Below are 20,034 nucleotides of genomic sequence, written 5' to 3'. Positions count from 1 at the left end.
AGGGGTACACTTAATCCTGGACTATTAAGGTGAGCACTTCCCCTTGTACCACCATATGGCACCACTCACCGTTATATCCATCCTGAAGGCACCCCGCACCAGCAGATAAGCACACATTCTGTTATTACTTTCTCTGCATACTTTGCATGTCTACCTGCATCTTTTTCTATTCCTATAAATTCCTTGTGCCCTTCCTTACAAAATACAAAATCTATTTGACATTTAATATTCTGTATTCTGGTATAACAACAATATACTTATAGTATATACCTCATCCTTTATTTTAATTCCCAAATACTGGGATATATTCTACCTTCCCTTCTATATAAGGATGAATGACCATGCACTGCTACCACTTCCTATTATATATAGTTCCATGCAAGCTATAGAGGATTGCCGTTAATTTTTATGCCAGTTCTACTAGGCCCTTTTTTCCCCAGGCATTTTTTATGTTATTTCTCTATGCTATCGATTTAATGGTTTCTGCATTTTGTTTATGTGTATGTGTGGCGCCCAGCTGCGCTTGGTACCACAGATCCTAGAGGGGTGCATTAATGGATTCCTCCACAAGAGGCCCCCACAGCACACACACACCTCCACCTTCCACCTCAGATCACCAGAGGGAGCCCGTTAGGGATATAAATAGGGAAGGTGGAGTCAGGCAGCTCAGTGATTCAGCAGTTACTGCTCAGACACAGAAGGAGTCAGTGTTCAGTCTGCAGAGAGACAGGATGTAGCTGCACGCAGGCTGCTGTGTGAGGCAAGCTAGGCCTCCAGCAGCCCTGAAGCCTAGTGAGGGCCCAAGCGGGGCTGAAGACAAGTGGAAGAGAGTAACATAGGGGGCTGAGGAGCTTTACAAGCTCACCCCAGAAGCATATACCGGACACCGGGTCCGAGTCTATGTGGATCTTCATGACCAGTAGAAAATAACCGGAACCCCTGGCGAACTACATGTCCCAGGATCACCAAAAGCTGATATGTACCAGGGTCAGGAATCATGGAGACCCCAAGAATAGGGAGAGTGATCTCCAACAGAAGGCCCTATCACCAAGTCAGCAGGTGCAGAACAGAAACCAAGCTAGGCCTAGCTCCAGGCAGGTCAGAAACTTACTACAGAGAGGCAAGAAACAGGAGGCCCTACACCCGCTCACTGGGGAGAATCCGGATGTGCACCCTTCACCCTACAGTGCTCCGGGACGTGCCTGAATTTCCATCAGTAAAAGGTACTGAAGTGACTTTGGTGTGTGCTCCTATTCTTGCTCTGACCCGGCTGGGTCCCCTCTGTCCTGAATCCTCCCTCCTACGCTGCCCTGAGGCCCTGCTCCATCTGTGGGGAGCGATACCATCTAAGCTGCCACAACACCGGCCTCAGTGGACTGCTGCAGCGCTGGTGATCCTCACCAGACACCACAAGTGGCATCACGAACAATTGCAAACTTATTATCCCAATATACATTCCCCTCTTTTCAGTTGTCCGCCCTGGGCCACGGACCGGGCCAGCAACCGTGATATCCCCCAAGCATCTGAGGGCCCGATTGCCGAGTACCCCACGGCCCCGGGGGCGCGATATATGTATAAGGCATATGTATTTTTTCTCAACCTACCACAGTTTCCTGATGAATTTTGTCTGATTATGTCTTTGATTTTTTTTGTGCTTAGAATAGGCCTTGATAAAGACCATAAAGGTTGAAATGTTGGTCCACATATTTCTGCCTTGCTACATGGGGTTTTTTGCTACAATAAAAATATTTTGCATCATAATTGGAGTTCTGAAGTTTCTGTTCTACTTTAGTGATGAGCAAGCATGCTCACTACTGCTCAGTGCTCGCCCAAGCATCTCACTGCTCGAGATGCTCGGCGCTCGCCAAGTATTTCCGAGGTTGCTCTTTGGGAGCTCGAGTCTCCTCCCTGCATGTTTGGTGCTCTTTACAGAGCTAATGAACATGCAGGGATTGCCTGCCACTCACTCTAATTCCGTAGCCATGTTGGTTGTGGCATTACAGTGATTGGCTGGCCGCACAGCATCATCAGGTCTATATCAGACCTGGCGCCGCCATGCTCGTCACAGTCACTCCGGAATCAGACAGTGTAGGGACAGGTGCTGCTGAGCTAGGGAGAGATTTGCTTGTTTCTAGTTAGTGTAGGTGTACCAATCTATAATAAAGACACATATCCATCTCAACAAACAGTCCTTCTGAGGACTAATCCATCTGCAGAGATATCAGGCAGGCAGTGTATATAGGCAGGAAGGCAGGGTATATAGCAGACTGCAGTGCACATAGCACAAGAGGCTCCATTCCAGTTTTGTCTGCTGCTGCTGTTAGATATTTCTAGAAATAGGCCCAGGTCTCAGGGGCCAGGAATAATTTTTTTTGGATCTTAATCCTCATTATATGCTTAAAAAGCAATTCAGAGAGCATCGTTGTTCTGCGCCATTTGCTTGTTGGCACTGCAGAATACAGCCAGGACCATAGTTTTAAATAGCTGGATTTTTAGCGCTGTAATAAATCCAGCTATTTAAAACTGTGGTTTGGCCGTCACACGGATCACACATACGTTTTCAGAAAATACTGCCATTTCTGACCTCCATTAAAAATGTTTTCAGTGTGCCAGTGAAGAAATTGACACCAGTTTGCTGTTCAAAATAGTTACCTACAGTCCATCTATTTAAAACTGTGTTTTCTCCGTCACACGGATCACATGTACGTTTTCAGAAAATACTGCCAATTCTGGCCTCCATTAAAAAAAATTTCAGTGTGTCAGTTCAGCAATTGGCACCAGTTTGCTGTTCAAAATAGTTACCTACAGGCCAGGTATTTAAACTGTGGTTTATCCGTCACACGGATCACATATACATTTTCAGAAAATACTGCTATTTTTGACCTCCATTAAAAATTTGTTTCAGTGTGTAAGTGAAGCAATTGACACCAATTGCTGTGAAAAATAGTTACCTACAGGCAAGGTCTTTAAAACTGTGGTTTGTCCGTCAAACAGATCACATATAAGTTCGCTCCAAATTCAGTCATTTGTACTGAGCGTGGAAGATATTGTCCTCCATTTAAAATGGGCAAGGCACGTGGCAAGGGACGGGGAACTGGACGTGATGGTGATTGGTGCATGCAGAGTCCGAGGGTGTGGGCAAGCTGAAATTGTGCCACAGCAAACACCCACATCTTCTCGCTCGACCTTCCAGTTCCAATTAATAGGGGACCGCAGAACACCACTATTGAACACAGAGCAGTGTGAAAAGTATATTGGTTGGATCGCAGATAATGCTTCCAGTCACTTAGCCACCACCACCACCTTGTCTTCCACATGGTCAAGTCTCAGTAACTGTGAGTCTAGACTGCATATTCCTCACCCTGAACCTCCTTGCTCCCACCATGCCGAGTGACCGGAGACAACTGATCCCACACTTGGACACTCCAAAGAGCTGTTCACTTTTCAATTTATAGATTGGGGCCTCTCGCCCGGTCCACTTGAAGCGGGGCAAGAGAAGATCGCATGTAGCGATGCCAAAATGTTTGAGCAGCCACGGTCACATGAAGGCGAGGGTGGGAGAGTGTCACAAGAGGTGGACGATGATGAGACACAATTGCCAGAAAGTCAGGAGGAGGACAAGAGTGCAGAAGTGGAAGACGAGGTGGTGGATGATATAGTAACTGACCCAAACTGGCAGGAGGACATGCAGAGTGAGGAGAGCAGCACACAGGGGGAGGGGGGGCAGAGCACTCGAACAGGCAGGAAGAAGCAGTGTGGTGGCCACAGACAGAAGGAAGGCAACTGTTCCCCGTAACACCAACACAAAGGAAGTTGCCAGTACAACTGTTAGGTCTTCCCGAGTCTGGTTCTTTTTTAAAGACTCTGCCAATAATCCCAAAAAGGCCATTTGCACCACCTGCCAGGCCAGCATCAGCAGTGGTGGCAAAACAACCAGCCTGACCACCACCAGCATGATCAGGCACATGGCAGCAAAGCACCCGACTTTGTGGGCCAAACCCGAAGGGTCCAGGAACAGTGTCTGCGGGTGGCATCACTGCTTCTTCCACTGTTGTGCATGCAAGCCAATCTCGTGTCCATGGTGCATGCGAAGATGCCTCCTGCCCTGCACCTGTCATTGCACTCTCTCAAGTAGCAGCATCAGAAAGCACATCCACGTCCTTGTCCCAGCGCAGCGTTCAATTGTCCATACCCCAGTCCTTGGAATGCAAGCGCAAATACGCAGCCAATGCCCCACAGGCCCCACTACTAAATTCCCACATTTCGCGACTGCTTGCGCTCTAAATGTTGCCTTTTAGGGTTGTAGAGACGGAAGCATTCCGCAACCTGATGGCGGCGGCTGTTCCTCGGTACTCGGTCCCCAGCTACCACTATTTCTCCCGGTGTGCCATCCCCGCATTACACAAGCACGTGTCCCAAAACATTAGCTGTGCCGTCAACAATGCAGTTACTGGGAAATTCCACCCAACCACAGACACGTGGACAAGTGCTTATGGGCAGGGAAGGTACTTCTCGCTGACGGCACACTGGGTTAACATAGTGGAAGCCGGGACCCAGTCGGACATTGGGACGGAACACGTCCTCCTGACACCAGGGATCGCAGGCCCTAGGTCAATCAGGGTTGCCCCCACAGTCTACTGCTCCTGCACCTCATCCTCCTCAGCCTTCTCCTCCTCTTCAGCCTCCATCTCCGAAATGACCACATCAGTCACAAGCTGGAAGCACTGCAGCACTGCCTGGGCCAAGCAGCAACAGGCTGTGTTGAAGCTAATATGCTTAGGTGACAAACCACACAATTCTGAAGAGTTGTGGACAGCTCTGAAAGAGCAGGAAGATCTGTGGCTCACACCGCTGAACCTACAGCCAGGCATGGTCGTGTGTGACAATGGCTGGAACCTGGTGGCAGCTCTGAGGCGAGGCGAGCTCACACATGTACCATGCCTAGCCCATGTGCTTAACCTTGTGGTTTAGCGATTTCTCAAATCCTACCCGGAGCTGCCAGATCTGCATGTCAAAGTAAGTCGCCTGTGTGCCCATTTTAGAAATTCAGCTTCAGCTTCTGCCGCCCTTGCCGAGCTTCAGCAGTTTTTGCAGCTTCCGGCTCACAGACTGGTGTGTGATGTCCCCACGCGTTGGAACTCTGCACTGCAGATGTTGGCAAGGATTTGTGAGCAGAAGAGGGCAGTTGTTGAGTACCAGCATCAACAAGGCCGTCGGTATTCAGTTCAGACTCCACACATAAGACCTCAGGAGTGGACATGGATGTCAGACATATGTACCATCATCCAAAACTTTGAGGACTCCACCAAGATGGTGAGCGGTGATGATGCCATAATTAGCATCACCATCCCGCTTCTCTGTCTTCTGAATTGCTCTCTGCTCACTATCAAAGAGGATGCATTGCAGGCAGAGCATGATGAGATGGAGAAAGGAACCATACAGGGTGATTATACACAGCCCAGCCTCATCTCATCCCAACGTGAATAGGGTGACAATGAGGAAGAGGAGGAGGAGGAAGAACAGGAGCTAGTTTCATGCACTATAGACGGTACTACCTACACAACTGTCATACAGTTTGTTCAGTGTTGATGGCCTGAGGACAGAGAGGAGGAGGAGAGCATGGTCACTCATCCTCTTGTTGAGGACACGGAAGTCTTGCCTGTTAGCAGTCTGGCATGCATGGCTGAGTTTATGTTATGCTGCCTTTCCCATGACCCTCGCGTTCTCAAAATTTTGGGTGACAGTCATTACTGGTTGGTGACACTTCTAGACCCACGCTACAAGGAGAACTTTCTATCTCTTATTCCTGAGGCGGACAGGTCTACAAAAATGGGGCAGTACCAGAAGGCCCTTGTTGCGGAACTATTAAAAAAATTCCCAACTGAAAACGCTGGCGGCAGAAGTCATAGTTCGTTGGACAACCAAGGACTACAGGCGAGAGAGACACAACTCCAATCCAACAGAGGCAGGGGAACACTGTCAAAGTTCTGGGAGAATTTTCTCAGCCCCTACCATCGCACAAGCCCTGAGGCATGGGGTACTCTTACAAGGACTGCAAAGTTTGGGAAGATGCTTAGGGAGTATCTTGCCGACCATTCCAACATCCTCTGTGATTCCTCTGTGCCTTATAATTATTGGGTATCCAAGGTGGATACGTGGAATGATCTGGCTCTCTATGCCTTGGAGGTCCTGGCCTGCCCTGCCGCTAGCATTTTTTTCAGAGCGGGTTTTTAGTGCCGCTGATGGAATTATAACTGATAAGCGCATCCGTCTGTCAGCTGAAAATGCTGACAGGCTGGCTCTAATAAAAATGAACAAGGGCTGGCTTGGGCCAGACTTCTCAACACCACCGAATGATAGCAGCGTAATATAAACTCAAATCCATTGCCTTTTTTTGGGAGGTATATTCCCATGCACCTTTTCACACCCACACATGGGTATACGCTTCCTGATTTTGGCTATTTGCTCTTGTCCTCCTCCTTCTCCTCATCCTCATCCTCCACCACCATATCACCAGGGTGACCGTGGTCCGTGATGCAACACCCACATAATTTTTTAGAGGGTGTTTATGATGCACGTAAAAAAAAAAAATTATACAGTATGTTCATGTATACCCCCCAGGGGTAAATGTTTGTCAGCTCATACACTTAGTGCATGGGCATTACAAGTATAGGAGACCCGCTCCTTTCTAATGGGAACATTTTTTTATGAGACCCACTAAGTCTCTTCCAATGGGAATTAGAGTGCCTCCCAATTTTTGGCAGCCCTTGCATTCACTGCATAGGCCAACACTAACGGGGACCCTCTCCTTTCTAATGGGAATTTGTCGTTACTGTGGCCCTGCTCTATGTGTCTTTAAATTCTTAGTGTGATTTTTCCTAAACTTGGTCAGCCGTTGGACTCACTGCATACCCTATAACTGTATAGCAGACTCTCTCTTTTCTAATGGGAACATGTCATACTCGTTACTGTGGCTCTGCTCTGTGTGTCTTTAAATTCTTAGAGGGATTTTTCCTAAATTTGGTCAGCCGTTGGACTCACTGCATACCGTATAACTGTATAGCAGACTCTTTCCTTTCTAATGGGAATTTGTCGTTACTGTGGCCCTGCTCTATGTGTCTTTAAATTCTTAGTGGGGTTTTTCCTAAATTTGGTCAGCCGTTGCACTCACTGCATACCCTATAACATTTTTTTTACTGAGACCCTCCTCTATGTCTCTTCAAAGGGTTATTGGGTTGCGTCCGAATTTTTGGCAGCCCTTGCAGTCACTGCATACACAATAACAGTATAGGAGACCCACTCGTTAATAATGGGAACAACAAAGCATAGCCGGCTGATGGCTCTCTAGCAATAGCGAGGGCCAACTGCTGGCCCTTTAAGAATAGTAAGGGCCGCATGATGGCCCTATAGAAATAGGCTTTGTGACTTTCAGAGTCCCTCCATCATAAATGAAACATGTTGTGTCTGATGATGTGTCACACACCACATTGCCAGATAAGATTGTAAAGTGTTAAAATTACATTTCCCGGTGAATGCATTTGTCTTAAAAAATAACGTAAAAAAAAACCCAGTAGGATCTTTCTTTAGTATAAAAAAGAGAGTCGCCAATGTAACCCAATGTAATCACATTGTTCAGCTCCTGCACCTCCTCCTCCATCTCCGAAATTACCACATCAGTCACAAGCTGAAAGCACTGCAGCACTGCCTTGGCCAAGCGGCAACAGGCTGTGCTGAAGATAACGTGCTTAATGCTTAGGTGACAAACCGCCCAGCGCTGCAGAGTTGTTGAAAGCTGTAACACAACAGCCTGATCTGTGGCTCTCACCACTGAACATACAGCCAGGCATGGTCGTGTGTGACAATGGGCGGAACCTGGTGACGGAGAAATGACAGCCGGAGTAGATACGGTTTCCCTCTATGCCACCGAGCTAAAGAATATGGCTGTGATGAAATACAACTCCCACTGAGAAGCTGTTTCAGATTGAAAAACATTGGGCCCACCAGAGGATTTGATGCTGAGGGCTCACCTTTCTCCCCTGCTCAAGAGCCTCATAGCCGCAGCAAAGTTAGCACTATAATGAACTCTCCTGATGTAGAAGCCTGGGTACACCAAGGATTCTCTGGTGGGACCATCCAATCCTGCCGAGAAGCAGTCCTGGCTAAGAAAAGTGTGTGTTAAGTAGTGTTGAGCCACCCCCGTAGTGTTTGAGTTCGGTTCGGTTCGTCGAACACCCATGTGTTCGCCGATCTGTTCGTCGAACTGTTCGTCGAACACCGTCGAACACCATTAAAACCAATGGCAGGCAAACAAAAACACATAGAAACACATAGAAAACACCCTCAAAGGTGTCCAAAAGCTGACAAACTGCTCAGAAGACGTAACAAACACATGGAAAAGTGACAAGTACATATAGTCATGCGAAAAGAAAAGAGGTGGAGGAGTAAAAGGAGGGGGAGACACAGATATAGCCATGTCATGCCCTTCTAAAACCCAAAAAGTGAGAAGCCGACGCGGCCAGTCCGTTCCTGCCCGTGCGACCTCCGTGTCGCCGGGTTTGTGCCAGAGCCGCGGTGGACCCTGACGGCCATCCCCCCTCTCCCAATACTGGTGCCTGTCCGCTGGTGGGTTGAGCGAGCCCCCCTGTGGTGGAGGCAGGTCTAAGCTTTTTAACTTAAATTGTCTCTCTAATTTGAATGAATACACTTTAAATCCTTTTACTAGGATCTATTGGAGGGCAAGTCTCATGCCAGCAGCCGCGTAATTCCAGTTCCAGCTGAGTCCACTAAAGCTGCTGCAGTTAAAAAGCTTTTAGAAGGATCGAGCTCGGCGGTCCACCGCAAGGCGTCCTACCACCAGTCCAAGCCCCTGTGCCTTGGGGTGCCTCCTGATGCTCTTCACTGAGTATCACGGGGTCCCGAAGCATTTCCTTTGAAAAAATGAAGTGTCCAAACTACAGGTGGAGTAGCTTGCTTAACAGCTGGGATAATCCGCTGACTAGCAGACACTGCTACTAGGCACAAAGTATTTCCTGGGCTCTCGTTGGATGCTGAGAAAGCATTCCATAGAGTCTCTTGGCACGCCATATATTATTCTCTTAAAAAGCTTGGGGTAGGGGTCTAGGGGACCCTTTTATAGCCAAAATCACGGCCCTGTATCGCAATACGTCACCTAGGCTGAAGATAAATGGAACTGTAGCACCCCGAGGGCTCAGTTGCTACAGAGGTATTGCACCTCACCCAGAGGTGTGATATCTCACTCTCAGGTAAGGATGGAGTGTGGATCAGGACCCCGACACCTGCATGCATTACACCACATTGCCGTGGGGCAGGGCGACCAATATGCCCCTGAGATGGGCACGACAGTCCCTGTCCCTGGCTGGAGTGGGGGGAGGGAACACTGAGGAAGGGGAACCCTGTAGTGCAGGAGCAGGGAGGAAGCAGTTACTGGGTGCATTGAGAAGGGAGTATAAAAGGTGGGCACCATCTTAGTTCAGTGCAGAGAAGTCTGAGCAGAAGTGACAGGGAGCAGGGGCTCTGCATGAGCCCTGCTCCGGAGGCGGGCCTAGTAACAGAGGCCCAGGCCTGGAAGAGGGAGAAGGAAGGAAGAGGAGCGGAGAAGGCTCCAGGAACGAGGAACGAAGGGATCCCAGGGGTGTGGACGGGCGAGTCGACACCGCACGCCCGAATCCACCTGCGTGGAGGGGTCAGGCCAAAGGGGGAGACCGGTCCCCGAAACTAGTGGAGGCGGGAAACGACCCTCAGCTAGAAACTGGAGGCTGTGACATTTTATGTGGCGCAGCCCCTCGCTACACCCGCTCGGAAGGCACCACATAGGGTCAGGGAAACTGGCGCCAAGTTTACCAAGACTAGGCCCAAGGCAGCCGGACAGAAGCGTTGGTAAGAAAGGCCAGACAAAGGACACACAAAGGGGGTCCTGTGAAGCGCTCCAAAGTTATCTGGGAGTTGTCTGAGCCCCTCACCTGTTGAGCACAGTACGACGTGGGCAGCCGTTACCTGCAGAAGTGGTCTGGATAATAAGAACTGTGAGTAAAGGCCCTGGACTGCATCACTGACTCCGTGTCGTTACTGCTGCTGCCCTGCACCATCACCCCCATCCTCCGCATACACTGCCCTGAAGCTATACTCCTCCCGTGGGGAGTTATACTACGCTCTGCTGCACCCACAACACCAGCCTCAGCGGTCTGCCCTGCAGCGGCGGTTCACTCTGACCGCAATTCATGGGTGGCGTAGTCGGACATTTAAACATCAAAACCACATAAACAGTTCCTCCACTGGTTTGACCGCCCTGAGCCACGGAACCGGATCGCCGCCACGGAGACTACAACCACCAGCATCCACCAAAAAGGGTCCGGCTCCGGGTGTCCCAAGGCACAGGGGGCGCATCAGAACATTTTCATCACCTTTCATAATCTCCAATGGGACAAGGCAGGGATGTCCTCTGTCCCCTCTCTTATACATCCTAGTGACGGAGCACCTGCTATCATCAATTCGCCATAACCCCAATTTTAGGTAGATTGAGGTGGGAGGCACCGAGTACAAGTGCTCTCTATTTGCTGATGATGTCCTAGTATATATCACTCAATCACATATATCCATCCCTGCTGTTATGGCTGAAATAGATCACTTTGTTACATGGTCAAATTTTAAAATCAGTGCAGCGAAGTCTGAGGCCCTTGATGTCTCCCTCCCCAAATCCATACAGGATTCCATCGAGTCCAACTTTCCCTTTGCCTGGCCCTCACAGGGTATCAAATACTTAGGAATTCCTATTCATAGAGACCTCTCCCGTCTATGTTATCTTAATTTTGGGCCCTTTATTGAACAACTCCATACAGACCATGGTTGGCAAGTTAGAACTGTAAGATTCACTACGTGAACCACTGGTGTTTTGTGGAAAAGCACATGTACACTGTGTTCCAAATTATTATGCAAAAAGTGTTTAGGAGTGATAAGGTAAGAATTTTTTTGTTTGTCAGTTAAACTCATTGATGGTGATGTGTGTCAGGGCTCTTTATATCACTGTAAGCAATTGCAGACACCTGTGCTAATTAGTGTGGCAGGTGTGTCCAATGAAAGGCAAGACTACTTAAGAAGGCTGTCCCACATTATTAAGCAGCCTACATTTTCTGCCAAAATGGGAAAGAAAAAGGGTGTGTCGGCTGCTGAGAAGCAACAAATTGTGGAGTGTTTAGGTCAAATCATGACTACAATCAACATTGTGCGATGATCAGGATGAAGTGTCTTGGCAATCAAGAATTATGTAGCTGATTCACAGTACACACGTGTGCATGCTGATAAGGGAAAATTGAGGACTCTTTCCTACAGGCAATTACGTCAGGTTAAAAGAGCAGCGGCAAAAAAGCCTTGTCATAGCAGCAGACAAGTTTTTGAAGCTGCTGGTGCCTCCAGCGTCCCCCGAACAACAAGATGCAGGGTCCTCCAGAGGTTTGCAGCTGTGCGTAAGCCATCCTGTCGACCTCCTCTATCCACTGCACACAAGCAGAAACGGCTCCAGTGGGCCAAACAATACATGAAGACTGATTTCAAAACTGTTTTGTTCACAGATCAGTGCCGTGCAACGCTAGATGGTCCAGAGGGATGGAGTGGAGGATGGCTGGTTGATGGACACCCCACGCAAACACGGCTACAGCGCCAACAAGGAGGAGGTGGAGTAATGTTTTGGGCTGGAATCATGGGGAGAGAGATTGTCGGCCCCTTTATGATCCCTGAAGGGGTAAAGATGAACTCCATAATGTATGTGGAGTTTCTCAAACAGCACTTCCTGCCATGGTTCAAGAAGAAGAACCGTGTATTCCACAGCAAGATCATTTTCATGCATGATAATGCACCGTCTCATGCTGCACATAACACATCTGCATCTCTGGCTGATATGGGCATAAAAGGGGACAAACTTATGGTGTGACCCCCATGCTCCCCTGACCTCTACCCCATTCAGAACCTCTGGAGCATCATCAAAAGGAGTGTCTATGATGGCGGGAGGCAGTTCACATCTAAGCAACAGCTATGTGAGGGTATTCTGTCCTCATGCAAATCAATTGAAGCAGAAACCATCCAAAACCTGACAAATTCAATGGACGAGAGAGTTCAGAAGCTCCTTTCGAACAAGGGGTCCTATGTGCAAATGTAACATCACCTAGAATAAAGTTTTGAGTTGAAAACTGTTTGATTTCAGTTTCTAATAACCTGCTAATGCTTATAATTTCAAAAATGACAATTTTTTTGGTCTTTATTAAAATGAAAAGGTTGATCGAAGAGTGTGGGGGATCTAAGAGTGTGGCAACCCAGTAGTCAGGATTACTTCGAATTCTGAGAATCTGAGGGTCATGTTGCAGGTAGTGCAGCAAGAAGGCCCTCATGTGTCTTGCGCATCTAGGAGCCCCAAAATTATTTTCCGGGCTAGATGCAGCTAAAAATTATTATTAATTTTAAATCTGGTGGAGCTTAGTATAGATGGCTTAATAGAATCAGTACTACACATTGCTACAAAGCCTAAATTATTTTCCAGCCAAGATACAGATAAACATGATTAGTAATTTTAAATCTGGTGGAGCTTAGTATAGATGGCCTAATAGAATCAGTACTGCACACTGCTGCAAAGCCCAAATTATTTTCCAGCCAAGATACAGATAAACATGATTAGTAATTTTAAATCTGGTGGAGTTTAGTATAGATGGCCTAATAGAATCAGCACTGCACACTGCTACAAAGCCCAAATTATTTTCCAGCCAAGATACAGATAAACATGATTAGTAATTTAAAAGCTTAAAACGGTTGGTGAGGTGATTTTAACAAATCACCAAGCTTTTACTCTCCCCAGGATGACACAGGGGTAGAAAAGTCCTTTCGGATCCATGATTTGTTCATCTTTATGAACGTGAGTCTGTCTGCATTATCAGTGGAAAGCCGCGTGCGCTTATCTGTCAGCACACCACCAGCAGCGCTGAACACACGTTCAGACAGAACGCTGGCTGCAGGGCATGACAAGATCTCCAAGGCGTAAGTGGCGAGCTCTGGCCATTTATCCAGATTGGAAGCCCAAAAAGAGCAATGGTCCAGTGACACAGTCATGGCTTCATTGTTTACTTGGAGATACTCCTGTACCATCGTCTCTAGGCGTTGACTATGTGTTAGACTTCTTGTCTCCTGTGGCCTTGCAAAGGATGGGCTAAAAAAGTGGTGAAATGATTCCGCAAAATTGATGTTACCAGAAGATACTGTGTTTCTGTTACGGTTTGAGTGCTGAACACTCGACGGTCCCACGGTTGGCAAGTTGGAACTGTGAGATTCACTACGTACACCACTGGTGTTTTGTGGAAAAGCACATGTAAGATTCTGCAACAGTCTCTGCTGATACTCCTGCATGCGTGCATCCCTTTCTATGGCAGTAATAATTTCTGCAAATTTACTTTTGTACCGGGGATCTAACAGTGTGGCAACCCAGTAGTCAGGATTATTTCTAATTCTCACAATTCGAGGGTCATGTTGCAGGTAGTGCAGCAAGAAGGCACTCATGTGTCTTGCGCATCCAGGAGCACCAAGTCCCTGTTGTGTTGGTGGCGAGGTAACAATCATGCTTCCTTCCTCTGTCCTCTCCTCCCAACCTCGCACAACAGAAAAGTGATCAAGGTCTCCCTCATCTGATGAGTCTTCCATCAGTTCGTCCTCCACTTCTTCCTGGGCTCCTGCACCTTCCTCACTAGTTTGGCTGCTACCATGCGCCCTGGTAAAACCATCTCCCCCACCCTCACATGCCTGCCGCCTTGGTGCTGCCGACCGTCTGGACCTTGCAGATGTTAGCCCTTCCGCATACAACTCCTCCTCCTCTACTTCCTCCACCTCCTCTTGTGCCACCACCTGACTCCGAATTCTGTTTAACATGTGCTCCAGCATGTAAATCACCGGAATAGTCATGCTGATAATGGCATCGTCAGCACTAAACATCTTCATCGCCATTTCAAAACTGTGCAGAAGGGTGCATAGGTCCCTGATCTGAGACCACTCCTCCAGCGTGATTTGCCCCACCTCTGGATCTCGTTGGCCCAGGCTATACGTCAGAACATATTGCACCAGGGCTTGTCGGTGCTGCCACAGTCGCTGCAACATGTGCAGAGTTGAATTCCACCAGGTAGGCACATTGCATTTTAGCCAGTGAAGTGGCAGGCCCAACGACTTCTGTAGAGATGTATGTCGCTGAGCTGCGGGTTGCGAACGGCGGAAGTGAGCACACAGCGACCGTGCCCTCTGCAGAAGGCCATCTAGTCCGGGATAGTGGGCTAAAAATTGCTGGACCACCAGGTTCAACACGTGAGCCATACAAGGCACGTGTGTGACATTGCCCCGGCGAAGGGCCGCACCCAGGTTTGCAGCATTGTCGCACACGGCCTTCCCTGGTTTCAGGTCCAGTGGAGACAACCATTCATGAAACTGGGTCTCCAGAGCTGACCACAACTCCTCAGCTGTGTGACTCACATTTCCCAGACATTTCAAAGTAAAAACCGCCTGATGACGTTGAGCCCTGCTGCCAGCATAGTAAGGAGGTGTGCAGGATCCCTTCTACGCAGTTAGAAAGCGGATGGCATGACCAGACAGGCTTTGGGTGCAGGTGGAGGACCGAGAGGAGGTTGAGGAGGCAGAAGCAGTGGAGGAACTTTGAGATAAAGAGGCTTGACGCACAACTCGTGGGGACAGCAAGACTTGGACAGCAGCCCCTTGTCCTGCTGTCACCATAGTTACCCAGTGCCCAGTCAGCGACATGTAACGCCCCTGTCCATGCCTACTCGTCCAAGTGTCTGTGGTGAAATGCACCCTGTCACACACAGAGTTTCTCAAAGAAGCGGTGATGATGTGTGCGACATGCTGGTGGAGCGCAGGCACACCTTTCTTTGAGAAGTAGTGCCGACTGGGCATCTGGTACTGAGGCACTGCGACGGACATAAGGTCTCGAAAATCCTCTGTGTCCACCAGGCGGAAAGGCAGCATTTCTGTAGCCAAGAGCTTGCAGATGGTGAAATTCAACCTCTTAGCTTTCTCATGGCAAGGAGGAAATGGTCTTTTACTTGTCCACATCTGAGGGACCGAGGGCTGGCTGTTGTGCTTAGACGGGGTAGAGAAGGGTGTCCCCGGCAAATTGCCGGTCTGTGAGGAAGATGCAGGCGGACATGTTAGGTTGCCTTGATCCAAAGGTGGTGCTATCGATGTCGAACAGCGCTCAACACCAGCTGGTGTTTCCACCTCCAAAGAAAATGATGACCTGCCTATCACGCTGGCTGTTGCAGGTAAAGAGGTGGCAGGTCTGCGTCCCAAAATAGGTGTGACTGCTGTCCCCCCAGTCACAGAGGATGAAGAGGCCACGGATGCACAAGATGGGGCAGACGGTAGTTGGCCCGGCCGGCTAGGCCGCATTGTAGCACAGTGAGCTTCCCACTGCAACTTATGCTTCATGTCCATGTGCCGGTTCATGCATGAAGTACTCAAACTATGCATTTTTTGGCCTCTACTTAGCTTTTGCTGACAAATGTTACAGATAACACGAGTTGGGTCATCTTTATCGATCTGAAAAAATGTCCAGGCTATGCAAGGCTTATCACCCATGCGACCTAAAGAGCCACCACGACTTGTGGTCAGAGGCAGAGTTGTGTTTGAGGATGCAGTTGTTGACGTGCTTCCAGTACTATGTCTCTGTCCAGGAAGGCGCAACCTGACCGCGTCGTCACTAGCATCCTCCTCCACCTCCTCTGCTGACCTCATCAACTGGTTGACTGTGGGTTGACAGAAAGTGGGATCTCCAACCTCATCATCATCACCCTGTGTGTTATCACACCCGTCGTCCTCAGAGCCAACCTGTTCCTGCCCTGAGAAAAAACTAAAGTTGTCGCTCCAATCAGGTATTTGAGTCTCATCATAGTCTTCCTCATTGTCTCCACCAACAGGAGTTACAATTTGGGAATGAGGGTCTACATTATGGTCAGAACCTTCTGCGTCTGGTCCTGGATCCAACTCATAAAGATTCTGGGCATCAGTGCAGATCATTTCCTCGTCTGGATTCACAGAAGCTCTGGAGCCGACCTCTGATTCCCAGGCTATAGTATGAGTAAACAGCTCTGCAGACTCAACCATCTGTTTTACCCCATACTCAGACGGGCAGCTGGAGATTTGGGAGATGTGAGGAAGCAAGTGCGATTTGGGTGACACCTCTGAGGACTGGAGTATTTGTGATGTTGAAGTTGAGGTGGAGGAGAGCACTTGATATCCGTTGAAGCACCTCCTGTTTTTGTGCCTCATCTGGAATTTGTAGCGATTGGCGTGGCAGTAAGAAAGGGATCTTATCACATTGTCCGCTAAAAGAAGTAGACATTTTAGTTTGACTGGAAGATGGTCTTTCTTCTGCAGATGTTACTGTTGCTTTAACACCTACCCCACGGACACAACCTTTTTTCCCCTTCCCAACACGCCTATTCCCCTTTCCACCAGCAGCAGGCCTTTTTCCACTCATTTTGGTGGTTAACTAATTCACAACTCTGGAGTTGTTTGCACAAAAAAAACAATGGATGGGAACCGAGCAGAGCTGAGTGGCCAAACTGTGGTATTAGGCCAAAATTATTGGCTGGGTTAGATGCAGATAAAAATGATATTGAATTTGCAACCTGGTGGAGGTTAGTATTGATGGACTAATAGAACAAGTCCCACACACTGCTAGATGCCGAAATATTTTTTCAGAGCTAGATGTAGAAAAAATTATATTGAATTTGCAACCTGATGGAGGTCAGTATAGATGGACTAATAGACCAAGTCCCACACACTGCTAGAAGCCCAAATATTTTTTCAGAGCTAGATGCAGATAAAAATTAGCTTTAATTTGCAACCTGGTGGAGGTTAGTATAGATGGACTAATAGACCAAGTCCCACACACTGCTAGAAACCCAAATATTTTTTCAGAGCTAGATGCAGAAAAAAATTATGTTGAATTTGCAACCTGATGGAGGTCAGTATAGATGGACTAATAGACCAAGTCCCACACACTGCTAGAAGCCCAAATATTTTTTCAGAGCTAGATGCAGAAAAAAATTATATTGAATTTGCAACCTGATGGAGGTCAGTATAGATGGACTAATAGACCAAGTCCTACACACTGCTAGAAGCCCAAATATTTTTTCAGAGCTAGATGCAGATAAAAATTATTTTTAATTTGCAACCTGGTGGAGGTTAGTATAGATGGACTAATAGACCAAGTCCCACACACTGCTAGAAGCCCAAATATTTTTTCAGAGCTAGATGCAGAAAAAAATTATATTGAATTTGCAACCTGATGGAGGTCAGTATAGATGGACTAATAGACCAAGTCCCACACACTGCTAGAAGCCCAAATATTTTTTCAGAGCTAGATGCAGATAAAAATTATTTTTAATTTGCAACCTGGTGGAGGTTAGTATAGATGGACTAATAGACCAAGTCCCACACACTGCTAGAAGCCCAAATATTTTTTCAGAGCTAGATGCAGAAAAAAATTATATTGAATTTGCAACCTGATGGAGGTCAGTATAGATGGACTAATAGACCAAGTCCCACACACTGCTAGAAGCCCAAATATTTTTTCAGAGCTAGATGTAGAAAAAAATTATATTGAATTTGCAACCGGATGGAGGTCAGTATAGATGGACTAATAGACCAAGTCCCACACACTGCTAGAAGCCCAAATATTTTTTCAGAGCTAGATGCAGAAAAAAATTATATTGAATTTGCAACCTGATGGAGGTCAGTATAGATGGACCAATAGAACAAGTCCCACACACTGCTAGAAGCCCAAATATTTTTTCAGAGCTCAATGCAGGTTAAAAATTATTTTTAATTTGCAACCTTGTGGAGTTTAGTATAGATGGACTAATAGACCAAGACCCTCACACTGCTAGAAGCTGAAATATTTTTTCAGAGCTCAATGCAGATAAAAATTATTTTTAATTTGCAACCTTGTGGAGGTTAGTATAGATGGACTAATAGACCAAGTCCCTCACAATGCTAGAAGCCCAAATATTTTTACAGAGCTAGATGCAGAAAAAAATTATATTGAATTTGCAACCTGATGGGGGTCAGTATAGATGCACTAATAGAACAAGTCCCACACACTGCTAGATGCCCAAATATTTTTTCAGAGCAAGATGCAGAAAAAAATTATATTGAATTGGCAACCTGATGGAGGTTAGTATAGATGGACTAATAGAACAAGTCCCACACACTGCTAGAAGCCCAAATATTTTTTCAGAGCTCGATGCAGAAAAATATTATATTGAATTTGCAACCTGGTGGAGGTTAGTATAGATGGACTAATAGAATGATGCTATGCCCAAAAGGTTTTACTTCACTAGGTGCAGTAAAAAAATTGGTATTCTATACACAGGTGGTGTAGCTTGCAACACAGATAGGCTACTCCACTGACTAACACACTCTGCAATAGGCCAAAAAGGATTTGCTTTGCTAAATTTAGCCAAATGCTGTGAAAAAAACTTGCAGAGCATTGGCACAGACCTGCCTGGCAAAAACTGATAGGAATTGATGTAACTTAGTCCTGAAAAGGACTGCAATTACAAATAGTCTTTACTCCCAACCTATCTATTTAAGAGCACAGACCTGCCTGATAAAAGTTGTAGGAAATGATGTAACCTAGTCCTTAAAAGGACTGCAATCACAACTCTTTCCTACTCCCAAGCTATCTGTAGATTTGTGCGAAAATTGGCTTGAAATTAACAAGGTATAGCGCACACAGCAACAGCAGTGCCGTCTAACACGCAGCTGCAGCAGTGAGAAAATGGTGGCGACGGGGAAAATGGCTGGGTCTTATAGGGCAAGGGCATGTGACATACACTGCCAATGACACATGCCCTTGCTTGTGTGAAAAAAAGCAGTTCGCTCCGTGTGTGCTCTGCTGATAGGCTGACAGATTGCACCTCCCCACTGTAAATGCGGGAAAGAGAAAAAAAAATGGAGATCTTCATTATTCCTGCAGAGATCCATCCCCTGCCCCTCCCCCCGCCCCGCTGTACACTCAAACTGCGTATTAACATTAATTTTCAGCATTACTGAGAAAAAATCCAGTTATGATTTTGGTGCATGAACAGTTATCGAACATAACCTCGAACAGCCGAATTTTTTTCAAATCGTTCGTGTTCGCCGAACGGCTCGAACACCGCCCAAAACAGCTCGAATTTGAGATTGGCGAACAGTTCGAGTCGAACACCGCTCATCTCTTGTGTTAAGGTTCCCGGACTCTGTATGGCTGCTTTTTTACTGAGGTGGAAACCCACGCAAACGCGGGGAGAACATACAAAATCCTTGCAGATGTTGTCCTTGCCAGGATTTGAACCCAGGAACCCAGCCTTGCAAGGCTTCAGTGTTAACCACTGATCCAATGTGCTGCTGTTCACCCTTTGATATCTAGCAGGCTGGAGAAACTCGCACCTACTGCCACTCTATATTCTTTTTGAGAAACTAATGTATTTGGGCCGCCACTCAGTCTACCAAATAAAATTCCTGAGAAGGAAATTGGGAATGGCTTCGCTACTGGTACTGGGGGCAGTGCTAACACCATGGCGTCGTACCATAGTTTACTGGAAATATTCTAGGCTGGTAGGAGGCATGCAGATTCCCACAGAATAGTACCATCAGTAATGTTCAAGGACCAGTGCATGTAGAAGGCGGAGAAAACACCGGGAGAAATAGTGACGGCTGGGGACCGAGTATGGACACGAGGCATGAGGTTGTGAAAAGCTTCCGCCTCCTTGAGCCTAAAAGGCCACATTTCAAGTGAAAGCAGCTTTAGAGGACTTCCTAGGAGAAATGACAGCTAGAGTAGATATAGGTTCCCAAGTCCTTTCACCAAGCTAAAGAATATGGCTGTGGTGAAATACAACTCAGCAAAAAAAGCTGTGGACTGGCTCCGTACCGTCCCTGGCCACATTCACTTGACCACGTGTTTGTGGGTAGGCGGTCCTTCCCAGTAAG

The sequence above is a fragment of the Phyllobates terribilis genome, unplaced genomic scaffold (genome assembly GCF_046119375.1).
Source record: "Phyllobates terribilis strain yellow unplaced genomic scaffold, ASM4611937v1 Scaffold_4__5_contigs__length_816908805, whole genome shotgun sequence".
NCBI lineage: Eukaryota > Metazoa > Chordata > Amphibia > Anura > Dendrobatidae > Phyllobates > Phyllobates terribilis.
Note: the sequence above shows the minus strand (reverse complement) of the source record.